The 13,463-nt window shown below is 38.6% G+C and overlaps 1 protein-coding gene across 3 annotated transcripts in view; it reads left to right on the forward strand.

The window, feature by feature from the left end:
• Nucleotides 1–13,463, forward strand: part of rgs18 (regulator of G protein signaling 18) — a 109,447-nt gene that overhangs the window by 60,026 nt on the left and 35,958 nt on the right. The window contains exon 3 of one of the 3 annotated variants that reach the window (XM_073854279.1): nucleotides 3,392–3,495. The exons of the other annotated variants lie outside the window; for them this stretch is intronic. The gene's annotated coding sequence lies outside the window, so the exon portion shown is untranslated. The remainder of the gene's footprint in view (nucleotides 1–3,391; nucleotides 3,496–13,463) is intronic. 3 annotated transcript variants of the gene reach the window in all.

Genomic DNA, 13,463 nt, shown 5'->3' on the forward strand with positions numbered 1-13,463 from the left:
CGAATGCCAGCTGCTTTTTCAGCTGAGCGCTTTGGTAGCTGTGATACTTAAGCTGTGAGCCGGTTGGTTGTTGTGAACTTGTCCCGGCCCTCCTCCACTGTGATTGGACGGCCGTGTGAGAACTGACATTGACGAACAGAGCTTTCACCCAAAGTTGAATCTCTTTCAACTCTTGACACTCAGCGCTGATCGTGGAAAAAACGCAGAGCGCCGGCTTTCAGCGTGGAAAAATGTGTTTTGAAAAACCCTGCGCTTCCATTGGAAACAATTTTAAAAATCCGCCAGCCGCAGGCGTAAATGCTTTGGTGGGATTTTTTTGGATGGGAATAGGTTTTCTACCAAAACTTGGTAGAAATGTGAGGGATGCACAGGTTGCTAGTTAGCAAAAACACTTAAATAATGGCATATGCACCCGTTTTTACATAAAGTAAATTGTTTACCTATTTACACCACACTGTCAGAAGAAATTATCAAAAAATGTGGCCTAGCTGTCACTGGGGCAGTACACCGTTGCACCTAAAGAGTTCATGTAAGTATTTCAGAGGTACATATTGGTACCAAAGAGTGCATATATCTCATAATTTAATGTCATAATTTACTCAGAATGCTAGTAATTGACAGCCTCAGTCAATGTTTACTATTATATGTAAGAAAAAGACAATGGCATTAAAGGAATAGTCTACTCATTTTCAATATTAAAATATGTTATTACCTTAACTAAGAATTGTTGATACATCCCTCTATCATCTGTGTGCGTGCACGTAAGCGCTGGAGCGCGCTGCGACGCTTCGATAGCATTTAGCTTAGCACCATTCATTCAATGGTACCATTTAGAGATAAAGTTAGAAGTGACCAAACACATCATCGTTTTTCCTATTTAAGACGAGTAGTTATATGAGCAAGTTTGGTGGTACAAAATAAAACGTAGCGCTTTTCTAAGCGGATTTAAAAGAGGAATTATATTTTATGGCGTAATAGCACTTTTGGGAGTACTTCAACTCGCCTGAAAAGTCCGCTCCCCTTCTCACTCTCATAATGGGAGAGGGAGGGTGTTACTGCGCCGATATTGTGCTATATTGTTAAATCTGCTTAGAAAAGCGCTACGTTTTATTTTGTACCACCAAACTTGCTCGTATAACTACTCGTCTTAAATAGGAAAAACGTTGATGTGTTTGGTCACTTCTAACGTTATCTCTAAATGGTACCATTAAATGAATGGGGCTAAGCTAAATGCTATCGAAGCGTCGCAGCGCGCTCCAGCGCTTACGTGCACGCACACAGATGATAGAGGGATGTATCAACAGCTAGTTAAGGTAATAACATATTTTAATATTGAAAATGAGTAGACTATTCCTTTAAATTGGTATTTTGTCTTTTGTCCTTCACAACAAAAAGTTAATATTGATTTAAGTAATGTGACATATTACCGTGAATTTGTAGATACAATTATAGGGCAAGACTTAAATTTATCTACTGGGAATTTAGAAAAGTGGGGTTTTATTGATAATGTTAGGCATGAAAGAATGCTGATTTATAACCAGAGCATAATAAAATATTACAAAAACAAATACATTTTTTTTTCTGTAGAACAACATGCACCAGTGAATTTTGCACAATAACAAAAGGAACGGGGTGTTTGGAAAGTAAATAGGCTCAATTTTGTTTTTGCAATGACTGCATTTGCAAACCCATAATAAAAATGAGGGCGCTGTATCAAATATGACAATGAATCAAGTCAATGTTACAATTTAAATAATGCTTTTATAATTTACCCACCACATGCATAATACCACGGGATATATGTGTCCTGTAGGGATTTGACAGGTCACATGACCCCCCAAATCTGATCTCATCTGTTACTTGTTACTCTATTTTGCAATTTGCATCATACTTTTTCATTATAACACATTGTGATACTTTAAGTTTAAAATAAGCGTTTATGTTAATTGCCCTATTATATCACAGATTAGAGTTTAAATATTTAATATATTAATTAGCATATTCCACGCAAGCCCGTGCAACATGGACATTAATAACTGAAATAAAGTGTCAGTGGCTGCATTTACGACCAAGACACACATCTTAATATATTATTCATGCATCAAACATATTTGTGTCTGGTTTACAAAAAGAGAGGGGGATTTAAAACATTCAATTCTGCTGTTTGAAGTGCTCATATAGAAATCAAACAGATATTCTGCAGCCGTGTCTTGTCTTTTTAATAGAATATAGTGCTTTTGAATAGTTTATGATTCATATCTTAAGCCTATACCATGGCTTAGAACAACTTGAAAATCTTTCAGACTGCTATTTCATGAATTATTCTTCAAACATAACTTGCATTGACGCAAAATAAAAGTCTTTAAGGTCCCCACCAAAACAAGCTCAAGCCCCTAATATTACAGTAAATGATAATTCATTGTTAATTCTAACAAATACTACTTTATTATGTTTTCTGATGGCATTATTAAGAATTTAACTATTAGACACAAAACATCATCTCAGAATTGAACTGAGTGGTGTATTTTTATTTAATATTATCTATATGTTATAATTAACTCAGGGTTAATTAGTAAGAAAGCTGCTGCAGCGTAGTTTATTTAAGAGAAGACGCTCCAGAGACTATGACTGTGGCACTAATGGCTGTTGTTGACAATAGATGTCAAATGCATAACACAATTAATATCTATTGTGTGCTATATTTTTTTTTTATTATTCTTTTTCTTCTATAAAACATAAATGTTGCCCAGACTGTAAAACTCAAACAGAATATTCAGTGAAAATATGTGACCCTGGACCACATAAGTAGTATATGTAGTAATAGCCAACAATACAGTGTATGGGGCAAAATTATCTTTTTTTTTGTACATTTTCTACAGCAGATATATCAAAAAGTGTTTATCATTAGTAATATGTGTTGCTAAGGACTTCTTTTGGACAACTTTATAGGCGATTTTCTCAATATTTTGATATTTTTGCACTCTGTAGTAGGTCAAACTATTGAATATTTAATAAGAAATCTACATGCCAACTGTTTGAACCGAAATCATATTTTTGATGATCTCATGCTGTTTGTCGACTGTCACAAGCATCTGTACCTTGCATTTTCTTCTATTTGAGGTGCCATTAATTCAACGATGAAACAAGGTGTTTTATGGGCAAATATATCAAAGCCTCATCCCCTCAGGGCTTACATCTTTACAGTCTGTTTTAGAAAGGTCTCGCTGTCTGGAATCACACCAGAATGTGTTGCTTCTCGCCCGTCAAAGTGAGAAATGTTTTGCTATGTATCTGTTGACCTTACTGATTTACATTACGGTCCGATGAGACCGAGCAGCCGGAGGCGGCACAGAAAACACACCACTAATGATCTATTTGTTTTTGTCTGGAGATGTGGACGTACTCTCTCGCCCCTCTGTGAAGAGCTTTCTTTGATGAACCGTTTCCCCACGAGAAGCCCGTAATGAGCGCCGTGGTCACTCCGTGAAGTTGCAGGTGATTTAATTCTTTATTAATGAACTTTTTACAAGCCACCAGAACAAAGTAAATTAGAATGCATATGCAGCAGTATCTCTTTATCAGGTGCATGACGAAAGGTGTGTGAAGTCGCTGCCTCATGACTTTTTCCAATCTGCGTAGTTGTGCATGTGAATTGGGGACACTGGATGAATGTGTATGTGTGTGTGCATGGGGTATAACAAAGTTTCAAAAACTTTTCATTTGAAGTGTTTATAACTTGTACCTTGTTGTTTATAGTAATGCATATTAATAATTCAGTACACAAAGGATTTTCCCGTTGGTAGGCCGTGAAGTGTAATAATTCAGTGTTTGTTTTACTGCAATAACCTAGAGTAAAGCCCATCTGTAAGACGTCTGAGTGCACAGGGCTTTGATTTCAAATGCTTGTTTCACTACAAGTACCACTTAAAGAAATGTGACCAGTTACAGTGAGGAAAAGAAGTATTTGAACACCAAGTTCTCCCACTTAGACATCATCTAGGGGTCTGAAATTGTCATTGTAGGTGCATGTCCACTGTGAGAGACATAATCTAAAAAAAATCCAGAAATCACAATGTATGATTTTTAACTATTTATTTGTATGATACAGCTGCAAATAAGTATTTGAACACCTGTCTATGAGCTAGAATTCTGACCCTCAAAGACCTGCTAGTCTGCCTTTAAAATGTCCACCTCCACTCCATTTATTATCCTAATTAGATGCACCTGTTTGAGGTTGTTAGCTGCATAAAGACACCTGTCCACCCCATACAATCAGTAAGAATCCAACTATTAACATGTTTAAGACCAAAGAGCCGTCCAAAGACACTAGAGACAAAATTGTACACCTACACAAGGCTGGAAAGGGCTACAGGGAAATTGCCAAGCAGCTTGGTGAAAAAGGTTCACTGTTGGAGCAATCATTAGAAAATGGAAGAAGCTAAACATGACTGTCAATCTCCCTCAGACTGGGGCTCCATGCAAGATCTCACCTCGTGGGGTCTCAATGATCCTAAGAAAGGTGAGAAATCAGCCCAGAACTACACGGAAGGAACTTGTCAATGACCTGAAAAGAGCTGGGACCACCGTTTCCAAGGTTACTTTTGGTAATACACTAAGACGTCATGGTTTGAAATCATGCATGGCACGGAAGGTTCCCCTGCTTAAACCAGCACATGTCCAGGGCCGTCTTAAGTTTGTCAACGACCATTTGGATAATACAGAGGAGTCATGGGAGAAAGTCATGTGGTCATAATTCCACTAAACGTGTTTGGAGAAAGAAGAATGATGAGTACCATCCCAAGAACACCATCCCTACTGTGAAGCATTGGGGTGGTAGCATCATGCTTTGGGGGGGTTTTTCTGCACATGGGACAGGGCGACTGCACTGTATTAAGGAGAGGATGATGTATTGTGAGATTTTGGGGAACCTCCTTCCCTCAGTTAGAGCATTGAAGATGGGTCGAGGCTGGGTCTTCCAACATGACAATGACCCGAAGCACACAGCCAGGATAACCAAGGAGTGGCTCTGTAAGAAGCATATCAAGGTTCTGGTGTGGCCAATCCAGTCTCCAGACCTAAACCCTATAGAGAATCTTTGGAAGGAGCTCAAACTCTGTGTTTCTCAGCGACAGGCCAGAAACCTGACTGATCTAGAGAAGATCTGTGTAGAGGAGTGGGCCAAAATCCCTCCTGGAGTGTGTGCAAACCTGGTGAAAAACTACAAGAAACGTTTGACCTCTGTAATTGCAAACAAAGGCTATTGTAGCAAATAGTAACATTGACTTTCTCAGGTGTTTCTCAGTGCTTATTTTCAGCTGTATCAGACAAATAAATAGTTAAAAAAACAATACATTGTGATTTCTGGATTTTTTTTAGATTATGTCTCTCACAGTGGACATGCACCTACGATGACTTTCAGACCCCTCCATGATTTCTAAGTGGGAGAACTTGCAAAATATCAGGGTGTTCAAATACTTATTTTCCTCACTGTATATGACAGCTTCTAGAAACCTAATTTTTGCTAATTTCACAAATTTTGCTAATTTGTGAGATTGTGTAATTTATGACTTTTTGGAGCCACTGTGTGTTTGTCTGCTTGAATTGTTTAGTGCCTAAAGTTCAGATTTGTTATTGGTTTTGAGAGAGTACAGTAAATGAGACACAATGAGAGTTAGGTTGCTGTAAACAGTGAAACAGTAAATGTAAAAATGATATGCACCACAATGATCCGAGTCTTTCTGTAATGCTGACAGTTTCCCTATGGTGTCCATTGATTTGTTGAGTTAAGGTTTCCACAGGGAAGGACAGGAGAGTTGTGATATTGTAATGAAACTCAGATTATTTTCTTGTGACCTGGTTTTCCAGCATGTTAATTTATTCGCAGGCTGGGCAAGGGAATTTCAAAGATAACAGTCTCATTATGCTGAAACGATGTTTTTAAAGAGCTACACTAACAAAGCTATGCATCTAATGAGCTTTTCAAACACAACACTGGAGGAATGTGGAATATTGATTTCTTTCACTCTCTGTTTTTCTTTTTCTGTAAGGCTATATAGCTTGTGTTTATGTTACAAGATAATATTCACACAATTTCCTTTGATCTTCAATGATAAATATAATACAAAATAATATTGAATCATGTTTTAAGTGCTGCAGCCCAGTCACACGAAATTACGTACCTGTAGTCACGTCATTTTTTGATTCGTTTTTGTGATATTGTCACAAATTTCCCCTTTTTTTCGTGATCGTGTCATTGTCACGTATTGGTTACTCAACTGTTTTGTCCTATTTTCTTACCATTTTCGCTTCGGTTTAGGGTTAGATTTACATAAAATGACATCCGTACCAAAACCCAACTCTAATCCTAACGCCAGGTGACATGTTTTAAAATGTATTTATTTTAAAAATAGATCAGAAAAATTGTATAAACCAATACTTAAAGTGACATCCTAACGCAAACACCAAATCTAACCCTAAACCAAAGCGAAAATGGTTTGAAAGTGGGAAAAAGCAGTCGAGAGTAACCAATACGTGACAATGACACATAAACAGAAATTTGTGATATGATCACAAAAAAAACATGGAAATTCGTGACAGTATCATGTTACGTGACTATAGGTACATAATTTTGTGAGACTGGGTAGGTTTTAAGTCATATAAATAATGAATACTTAAGCCCTATTCAGACGGTAATTGTTTCTCATGGGGACGTAAGGTATTAGGGTAGTCAGTGATTTTATTCAGAATGCAGAATGTCTGTGTTTTTCTCTGACCACCCGCATAAAAATTCCCAGACGAATTACCTACTGTTTTTTAACAAACACCAAGGTCGTGAAGCAATTTAATTGCTGTCTCAATACACATCTCTGATTTTATGAAAAGGGGTCAATGCAAAAGTCATTCTTTTTAGACCATTGAAAAGCACTGTATGGTCAGGTGCTTTGCATTATTCTGCATCAGTAAAGCGTCTTTCTTTGTCTGCATTTTAGACACCTTCATAACTGAATTGATAAAATATATATGGGAACAAACTTTCATCATTGCTCCACTAAAGGGAGGTGGGAGCTGAAATAAAAAAGAGAAAAAAATCATGAAACATTAAAATGGCCCATTATCATAGCAAAAGGTACTAAATACAATTTTAAAAGGTATTCAATTATGCATATTGCATATAGATTTACATATAAACCAAGTATCTGGGTCATGTGAATGATCATGTGATTAACCACATGAGCAGCGCATTGCCAGGTGTTTAGAATTATAAACTCACATATCCATGAATTTATCTTCATCTGAATGCATGAGTTTTATCACTAAGGAGCCATGCAAATTTAATTTTACAGCCATCCACATGAGAAACAATTACCATCTGAATATGCCTTTATTGTATAATTAAAACCGATTTTTGTTTTGCCAAAAATGTGATTGATGCTTGTCCGTGCAAAACATCACAGTGCTGTGCATGGTTGCTAGGTTGTCTCTAAACAGTACTTAAAGGGACACTCCACTTTTTTTGAAAATATGCTCATTTTCCAGCTCCCCTAGAATTAAACATTTGATTTTTACTGTTTTGGAATCCATTAAGCTGATCTTCGGGTCTGGCGGTACCACTTTTAATATAGCTTAGCATAATCCATTGAATCTTATTAGACCATTAGCAGATTCTCGCCAGAATGAGAGCAGGGTTTCCCGCAGCATATTTCAGTTAAGGCGGCCCGCCTAAGCTTGGAAACCCTACCGCCTTAACTGGTCGCCAAAAAAAAAAAAAATTTGCTGCACAAAAGGCCGTCAAGTGCATCTCTGAGAATAACGCGTACGCGCATCACCCCGCGAGCAGGGACGCGCGCCACACGCCCGAAATGAGAAAGACGTGGTCCGGACCGTCAATGTCTGGAGGATAACTAGCCAGTTGATAAAACATCTCGGAGAATAGCGAAGACACGCTTCACACCGCAAACGTGCACGCGCACCACACGGCCGAAATGAAATAAGATGTGGTCCGTCATGTCTGGAGGATAGCCAGTTGATAAAACGCGTGTCCGTGAGAACTGTAAGTGGACTTATGTTTTGGGGTTATTTAAAGGTGCAGTGTGTAAATATTAGCGGCATCTAGTGGTGAGGTTGCGAATTGCAACCAATGGCTCAGTCCACTGCTCACCTCTTGCTTTTGAAACACACAGAGAAGCTAAGGTAGCCCCCACCAGACAAACATGTCATCGTTGGAGACAACTTACCCCTCGTTCAGACAGCCAGCGACATTATCGCTGTGTGTCGCTTGTCTCTTTCAATAAGGCGTTTCTAAATCTGCTTGTGATAAACAAATGAGTACCCTCCACTCCAGTAACTGACGAGAGAAGGATGACGTGAACTCCACTGCTTCGTTCTTATTGGTAGTCGCTCCCGAAAGTCGCTCGACATTTGCATAAAGTTAAACTTTTCTTAACTTTCTCGCGTTGCTGGACACGCCCATACGGTCGCCAACGGTCACTGTCGCTCGTGTCGCGGGAAGTCGCCAGGTTTCCATTGAAATGAATGAGATTGCGTCGCTCTGCTACTGCTTGTCGTTGGCTGTCTGAACGAGGGGTTAGTAAAAAGGTTTGTCCGTTAAGGGCTTCTGTAGAAACATGGCTGCACAAAATGGCGACTTCCATGTAAGGGGACCCTTTGTCTATGTAGATAAAACGTCTCATTCTAAGGCAATAAACACATAACGGTTCATTATCAAGAGGGCCTTTATACACCCCTGATAATATAGTTTTGTTTATTATTTTGCATTTCTGTCAAGAATTCCTTCTAAAAATTACACACGGCACCTTTAAGCCTCTTATTGTATTAGTCTATAGTTCTTGCAATTTTAAAGTAAGTTAGTTGGTGATTTTGTTGTTTGAGCAACCTGCTAGCTAGTTAGTGTGACCAAATCATTGCTGGCATGTGCAAAATGCACTTCATTTGTTTTTGTTCATAAGAATTTTTATCTATAAGAATTTTTATCTGAAGAAAAGTGTTTCCAGCAGAATTTCTAATCTTTTGAAGTAAAAGATAAAAGTGAATAACAATTCAAAAGCCAACTAACAAAGTAACATGCCTGCAGCAATTTCCCAACCCATAAATGTGAATAAAAAGCTTTAAACCTAAACTCCCCAAAGACACGGAATGGAAAACAATACTCTGTGATACAGAAGCACAATATGAATTGCTGTCTATTTCGCAGCATGCAAACTATGCAGATCTAAACTTGTGTGCAACGAGAATGCGTACAGCAATTACAAGAGCGTCTCACAAATGTCCGTGATGTTTGTGGCTCAGTGCATTGGGAACACCTGATGTAGAGTTTGTAAATTGTTACAATACATCATTATCATCTCTCAGGAGATCGCGGGTGCGTATTAGCAGTTCTCACACTGTATATTTCCAGCGTCTCAAATGGGAGCAATTATATGCAAAAGTTGGTTTTGCTGCATTTCTTTATATCCCAAGTGCTTCTTTTGTGTGCATTCTGTTAAACAATCTCACAGTTCAATGAGATGGCATAGAAATTAGGTCATTATTGCATTACATTCTGTAAGCAGAGATCACATGTCTTGCGTAATAAGAGAGACTGCCAGACGAACATCATTCAAATGAAACTGATCGCCCATCATCTCCTGAAGCTGTGTCGTCCTGTCCATCGCAGGCTCTCAATTTTCGCCAGCCTGTCTGAGAGGCGCTGAAGTGAAGCGAATTGCTGTCACAACCGGACCAGCCATTTCATCATTCTCCAAAAAAGGTGTGAAACGTGAAGTGATTTCACTTTGCAGAATTGACCACGAGGGCATCTCCTGGCAGAAAGACATTTCGGGTGTCAGGGTGCAGCTTTGTGCAGGAAGCAGAGCGTCCAAAACAATGAGACAGCAATGTAGAATGAGGTTGTCCTTGGGAAAAATACATTTTCTCATGGAGTACATCTTTATATAGACTTTATATCAGAAGAATTTATATCAACTTTATCATTTTTATGATGTCTACTGATGATTGTATCTTTATACCATGACATTTATAACAGGTAATACAATACATAATAGGATGTAATACAAAATCTATTACAGTATAAGCAGCATTTCAAGTCAGGCACGTTCCTTTTTTCAAAAATCCTTTTCTCTTCTGACGAAACCTTTTCTGGGGCAAATTCTAATGCAGTACGGCATGCATCCTAATGCAACCCCATAATGGTCTTGAAAAAAAATTAGCCACCATTCAAACTAATTGTTTTCCAAAAAATAGTGTTTTGAAGATAATGCTTTTTGCAAACTTCAACTGTGCATTCACGTGGATCTTTTTTAAGTATTGGCTTTTTTGTGCCACCTACAAACCAGTGTTTTGTCCTGCTTTCATACAGTATGTAGGAGTGGTGCCCTTTACTTCATTCTCTGCTTTTAAACTATGTAGTGCATATAAAGAGATATGTGGTCTCTGTGGATTCTCTCTCAGTTTTCTTTATATTCACACACAGTTTTTAGGGACAACCTTTTTTTAGGCAGTGTCTGTCCACAGCCTGATAATTTCTGATAACCAGGCGGTGCCCCACAGGAACATTCAGACATTGTCTTGTACTCTTTTTATAATGAATTGGTTTGTGTACTTCATCAGTAACTTTTTGTAGACTTTGTTTCGCAAGCATGCTTCAGTGACGCATGAATATGTATGCAAACAGCTGCTCCATTGTTTTTTTAATACAGTACAATGTCACATTTAAAGTAACATTTTCTGTAGAACATGACATGGTAGTCGGCCTGACTCCCTTTTCCAAAGTGTTCTTTAAAAATCATGCTCCCACCTTTAAAGTCAACTAAATCCCAAATGTTACATTGACAGGCAATCGACAGCTTGTGCAATTGACAGTCTTTTGCTAAGGTCAACTCGAGGGGCAACCTTCCGATCTCTCTGATGAAGCCAAATTAGAAGTGATTTAAACTGCAATTCATCGACTGGCCACTAGGGATTCAATTCCCATAGACCACCATGTTAAAATGCCATACTTTAACAGTAGAAAATAATATGTTTACAGCCTAGTACAAAAAGTGTTTTGGTCTATATATCTAATTTTGCAGTTCATGACAACTGTAAGGGGGTGCATTTTTTGTAACTCATTCGTTTAAATGATATTAAGTCTTAAAGTTCTGCATAATTAAGGGCGTGGCCACTTGAGTGACGCTTAAACAGCCACTGCTGTCACTAGAGTCGAGCTAGGTGGGCATGGTTTCAGCAGCCAGCAACCTCAGCTTCACCCACAACCCGCCTCTTTACCAATTTTCGGTTATCCGCGGGTGACGCGCGGCCAAGATGGCGACCTCAGGCACCGCCTACTATTGGCTTCAAAAAAGTTATTTATAAACCTATATGGCTGACGTCACAGACACTACATCCATATTTTTTACAGTCTATGGGTTAGCTTAGCTCAATGGCAACCCAAAATCACAAAGCACACCTTTGCATTTAAAAAGTTCATAGTACCGTATTGGTACCAAAGAGTGCATATTAGTACCTGTACCTCAAAGGTACACATTGGTACCAGTTGTATAGATATCTGTACCTAAATTGTACATTTTGGTGTTTTTTCTGCCCCTGTGACAGCTTGGGACCATTTTTTGATCATTTCTCTCACAGTATAGGAAATTCTGAGTGGTTGCTAGGGTGTTGGTAGGTGGTTGCTACATTAAGCTGTTTTGGGTATAAATGGTATGGCGTTTATACAATGTTCTGGGTGGTTAATATGCTGTTGTCGCTGGTTGCTAGGGCATAGTGTAAAACAGTGGTCTCCAACATGGTGCCCACGGGCACCAGGTTGCCCGCAAAGAGTCTGTGAGTTGCCCGCCAAAGCACATTCTATTAATAGCCTCGATTTTAATATTTATTTATTACATATTTTTATATTAGCTTGGCTTCATTTATGTGTTAACATTAAACAACGATAAAACATATCCTCCATATTGTTTTAAGCATTGTGGTAGCCCTTGCTCACCAAAGGTTGGAGACCCCTGGTGTAAAAAGTTTATTTTTGCAAGTCAATTTAACCTACTTTTTAAAGTTTTGACTTGTGATAGCTTTAATAAAGAATGATTTGAAATTATTTAACTTAATTTTTTATGTTAAAGCAACACTATGTAGTTTCCATGTACAAATGACTTACAGCTCCCCCATGTGATTGAAAAGCGCAACAGTGTCTGGTATCAGACACTCTTCTGCTGGCAGGGGGAGGGGCGGGGCTGTTTTTCCTACCCTCCACCGCCACTTTCAGAGTGTGCTTGTAGCAGCTAGGAGGCTGCTCAGGTTGCAGCAACAGTACAATTTGTCCAGTTAAAAGTCACTGAAATAATTTTAGAGACATTATTTAAAGGTAAAAAAACTACATAGTGTTACTGTAAAGTAAGATAAAAATATATGTTGATATGATATCATTTTTACAGTGTAGGGCAGTGGTCTTCACTATTTTTTTCATGAGAGCCACACTGATAGGTCAGGGTCAATAGGAGAGCCGCCTTTACCGCAAAGTATCAAAAGATACATGCAGTCATAAATAGCATGTCTGCCTATCAATCCGTCAATCTGTTGCAATGCAATAAATACAAGGGCAAATCATTCTTTATCATTTACCAGTCTGAGACAATATGATTTCCCTTAATGACAAAAACAGGATTTTAATGCTAAGCATTCTTATAATATGCTTATGCAGTGCCCCCCAAACCACCAGGGGGCCACCTTTCTCGTAATTTCATGCGGCGCTGCACAGAACGGTTGGCGAGTGACATCTGTGCCGCGAGAGCAATTCGAAAGCATAACAAGCAGTCTGATCTCACGGTACTTTGATGTCATATGACAATCGCTCTGTGCAAGCGCTGCATGCGATTGAACACGGGTCTCGACGTGGATCTTGATCTAAAAGGTATGGTTTTCTAACAAAGTTAGCATCCGGAGCAGAGAAAACAGAAAAACCGCATGCCCGCATGATCATATCACTGTATTATATTACAATGCCATGCGAGCCACAAATTAAAGCTTGCCGAGCCGCATGCGGCTCGCGAGCCGCGCAATGAAGAACACTGGTGTAGGGTGTTCTGGGTGTTTTTTTACTGGTCCAAGTGAAAATCTACCCTGAAGTGATATCTTAGTCACTATATCTTGATGTACTATACTCTTATTGGCTCAGGTTCTTCTTAATCGTTCTCTTATAGTTAAAACTTCAAGAAAAATTTGTCTTGTTGCTTTAAAAAGTAATTTCATACCTTTGTTTAATCAACTGCATAATTTTTGATAAGCTATGCACTGAAATTTAATACTTGTTGTTAGGGGTTTATTTTAGGCAATTTTGTATTAAACTTATCCAGCACCGTGGTATTTACAGTGTGGGCAAGCGTTTGCCTTTAGCAAGCACTGCTAATTCATTTTAGGTTCAGTGTTTATAGATAAAAACATCACAGAGAGCCAAA

The sequence above is a fragment of the Misgurnus anguillicaudatus genome, chromosome 2 (assembly GCF_027580225.2).
Source record: "Misgurnus anguillicaudatus chromosome 2, ASM2758022v2, whole genome shotgun sequence".
NCBI lineage: Eukaryota > Metazoa > Chordata > Actinopteri > Cypriniformes > Cobitidae > Misgurnus > Misgurnus anguillicaudatus.